At 42.8% G+C, this 4,193-nt stretch overlaps 1 protein-coding gene across 1 annotated transcript in view; it reads left to right on the top strand.

Moving 5' to 3' along the window:
* Positions 1 to 4,193, top strand: part of LOC108545111 (protein kinase cAMP-dependent X-linked catalytic subunit) — a 65,566-nt gene that overhangs the window by 23,316 nt on the left and 38,057 nt on the right. The gene's annotated exons all lie outside the window — the stretch shown is intronic.

The raw sequence follows: 4,193 nt of genomic DNA, 5'->3' as shown, positions 1-4,193 counted from the left end.
ATATATATATATAAAGTTGATTATGGTGGTGGATCCCTGTAGTCCCAGCTACTTGGGAGACTGATGTTGGAGGATCATTTGAGCCCCGGAAGTTGAGGCTGCAGTGAACTGTGATCACACAACTGCACTCCAGCCTGGGTGAAAGAGCAAGATCCTGTCTCAAAAAAACCCCAAAAAAATCCAAATTGCATATTCCACACATACCTGCTCACACATACACGCACTTACTTTTTTCTGGTATCTATATTTCTATTATGTGTATGTATATTTCCACTGTATATGTATATTAAATAGAACTATATCTAATACTATATTATATAACATACAGTATGTTTTATGTACATATGATATAGTATATATGTATAGTATATATTATACTATATATTATATAGTATACTATGACTATGATAGTATCATATATTATACTATATAGTATATAGTATACTATGACTATGATAGTATATAGGTATACTATATATTATATATAATATAACATTCCTATATCATACTATATCATACATATTACTATACTCTATATAGTACATATTGTACATACTATATATTACACATACTATGTATTATATATACTATATATTACTATACTATGTATTATACTATATTATATATTATATAGTATACCTATATCATATGTATGATATTATATGTGTTTCTTTTCTGGAAACGCACTCACAGACACACCCCGAAACAACGTTTGAACAAACATCTGGGGACCCCACAGCCCATCAGCACATGAAACGAACCATCACATGTTGTCTCAGCCAGTGTGGGCTGCACTAACATACGCTCATAGACTGGGCAGCCTCAACAGCAGACATTCATGGCTCACAGCTCTGGAGGCTGGAAGTCCGAGATCAAGATGCGACAGATTCTGTACCTGGAAGGAACCCGCTTCCTGGTTCATAGACAGCGCCTTCTTGCTGTGTCCTCACATGGCGGAAGGGGCGAGGGGGCTCTCTGGGGCCCCTTTTGTAAGGGCACTCATCCCATTCATGAGACTCCACCTTCATGACCTCATCACCTCCCAAAGGCTCCACCTCCTAACACTATCACTTTGGTGATGATGATTTCAACATAGGAATTTTGGGGGGAGCACACACATTCAGTTGATAATACATGTATATGTATTTTTTTTCCATGATTGCATTTATTTAACCAGTCTGTCATGACAAAAGACCACACACTGGGCATTAAAGAATAGACCTTTTCTTCTCACTGTCATGGAGGCTGAGGTCTGAGATCCAGATGTGGGCAGGGCTGGTTCCTCCTGAGGCCTCTCTCCTTGGCTTGGAGATGTCATCTTCTCGCTGTGTCCTCACAGGGTCGTCCCTCTGTGCATGTCTGTATCCTTGTCTCCTCTTCCTATGAGGACACCAGTCCTATTGGATCAGGACCCACCCTAGTGACCTCATTTTACCTTAATGACCTCTTTAAAGGCACTCTTTCCCATATAGTCACATTCTGAAGTTCTGGGGATTAGGACTGCAGCATATAAGATTTAAGGGATACATTTCAGCCTGGAACAATTATATATAGATATGTTTCCACACACACATACTCCATTGAGGAGAAAACAGTTATCCTTTTTTGTTTGTTTGTTTGTTTTTGAGACGGATTCCCGCTCTGTCGCCCAGGCTGGAGTGCAGTGGCGCGATCTCCGCTCACTGCAAGCTCCGCCTCCCGGGTTCACGCCATTCTCCTGCCTCAACCTCCCGAGTAGCTGGGACTACAGGCGCCCGCCACAACGCCCGGCTAATTTTTTGTCTTTTTAGTAGAGATGGGGTTTCACCGTGTTAGCCAGGATGGCCTCGATTTCCTGACCTTGTGATCCGCCTGCCTTGGCCTCCCAAAGTGCTGGGATTATAGGCGTGAGCCACCGTGCCCGGCCTGTTTGTTTGTTTTTTGAGATGGAATCTGGCTCTGTCGTCCAGGCTGGAGTGCAATGGCATGATCGTGGCTCACTGCAACCTCTGCCTCACGGGTTCCTGCCATTCTCCTGCCTCAGCCTCCCGAGTAGCTGGGACTACAGGCGCCCGCCATGACGCCCGGCTAATTTTTTGTATTTTTAGTAGAGACGGGGTTTCACCGTGTTAGCCAGGATGGTCTCGATCTCCTGACCTCGCGATCCGCCTGCCTTGGCCTCCCAAAGTGTTGGGATTACAGGCGTGAGCCACCACACCCGGCCCCAGGATATAGTCTTTTATCTCTCACCCACCTCCCACCCTTTCCCCAAGTCCTTGAAGTCCATTGTATGGTTCTTATGCCTCGGCGGCCTCATAGCTTAGTTCCCAATGGATGTTTAATTTACATTCATAAAATCAACAGTCATAAAAAGTAAATTCACATGCCCAAACTGCTGAAAAATCCTCAGAAAGATTGTTGGTAACTCCACTGAGTGTCGGTTTTTCAATTAGATTAAATTAATTAAGGTAGAATTAGATAATGACATCAGTTCCTCGGTAGACAAGCTACATTTCAAATACCCAGGATTGCACATGGCTGTCGGCTTCTGTCTTGGTCAGGCAAGCCTAGAAAATACATCTTATATTTCCACATTCTTTGATGTGGTGGGGTTGGGTAAGGTGATAATTACACTAATTATACTCTTAACATTGTAAAACCATCTGCGTTTTTGAGAAACTTGATGTGGGGCAGTTTTACACTAAATGACTCTCTCCTCTGGCGGCTTTTAGGAAAGGGCTCGCCTAGGAAGATTTTAGGATGCCTTTAAATTCAATCTGATTTTCCCCTGTGGTATTTCTTGTATTACATTTCCAAAAGTAAGACACGTGGAAATTAGGTGCATTTTACCTGGAATAGGAAAGACAGGATGTTTTAAAACACTACTTTATAGCATCTGTGCTGCCCTCTCTTGGCAGCACACGGTATATGAGTAAATTCGTTTAAAGTCATTTGCAAGTCTAATTCAAACAAACCAGAGATAAAATATTTCATATATTCACTTGTTTATAAGTTTGACAAACCATGTTACTGTCCAGTTAATTCATGATGTCTATTTAAATGGACGAAGATGGTTTAGTATATAACATGCAGCGATTATTGTACTTAATGAACATGTGAAAATCTTAGAAAATGCCTCATTACCATCTTGATAGATTGCTTTTGCAAAGAACTGCATCTTCCTCTGTATGGGTAGTGTAGATTCTGGAAACTTTTTTTTTGTGGGTAGTTTTTTCTCCTTGCTTTTTTTGACCCTCTTTGTAAGGAAGCATCTCTCTTCTGGCCCGGCCCCAGGGAAGTTGTGTGCATGGGGGCAGATACATGGCCCTGCCTCTGATTCAGGATTCAAACAGTACGTGTGCCTTTTGAATAGAACTTAAATTCACCACTGTATCGTAGACCACTACAGAATAGATGGAACTAAACAGGGAGGCCTCATCTTGAATAACCTTTTTTTTTTTTTTTTTTTTTAAAGACAAGGTCTTACTCTGTCACCCAGGCTGGAGTGCAGTGGTGGGATCTTGGCTCATGCAACCCTTGACCTCCTAGGCTCAAGCGATCCTCCTGTTTCAGCCTCCCAGGTAGCTGGGATTACAGGCTTATACCACCATGCCTGGCTAATTTTTGTATTTTTAGTAGAGACCTGGTTTCACCATGTTGCCCAGGCTGGTCTTGGTCAGCTGGCCTTACGTATCCACCCGCCTCAACCTTCCAAAGCATTGGGATTACAGGTGTGAGCCACCATGCCTGGTCTTGAATAACATTTTTGAACATATCCCAGAAAGAAATATGTTTCTCATTTTTCTCTTATAGCATGGAGTAAAAACATACTTAAGCATGTTATAATGTATTCTAGTCACGACACGAATTTCTTTCTTTGTTTTTTGTTTCTTTTTTGAGACAAGGTCTCACTCTGTCACCCAGGCTGGAGTGCAGTGATGCCACCATGGCTCACCACAGCCTCGAACTCCCAGGCTCAAGCATTCCTCCTGTCTCTCAGCCTCCCAAGTAGCTAAGACTACAGGCTTGCATCACCATGCCTGGCTAATTTTTTGATTTTTTGTAGAGACAGGGTTTCGCTGTGTTGCCAGGGCCGGTCTTAAACTCCTAAACTGAAGCAATCCTCCAACCTTGGCCTCCCAAACTTTTGGGATTACAGGCGGGAGCTACGGTACTCAGCCTCTCCCTCCCTCCCTTCCTTTTTCCCTCCCTCC

Source organism: Rhinopithecus bieti, unplaced genomic scaffold (genome assembly GCF_001698545.2).
Source record: "Rhinopithecus bieti isolate Rb0 unplaced genomic scaffold, ASM169854v2 scaffold_28521, whole genome shotgun sequence".
NCBI lineage: Eukaryota > Metazoa > Chordata > Mammalia > Primates > Cercopithecidae > Rhinopithecus > Rhinopithecus bieti.
Note: the sequence above shows the minus strand (reverse complement) of the source record. Positions and strands in the feature narration are given on the sequence as shown.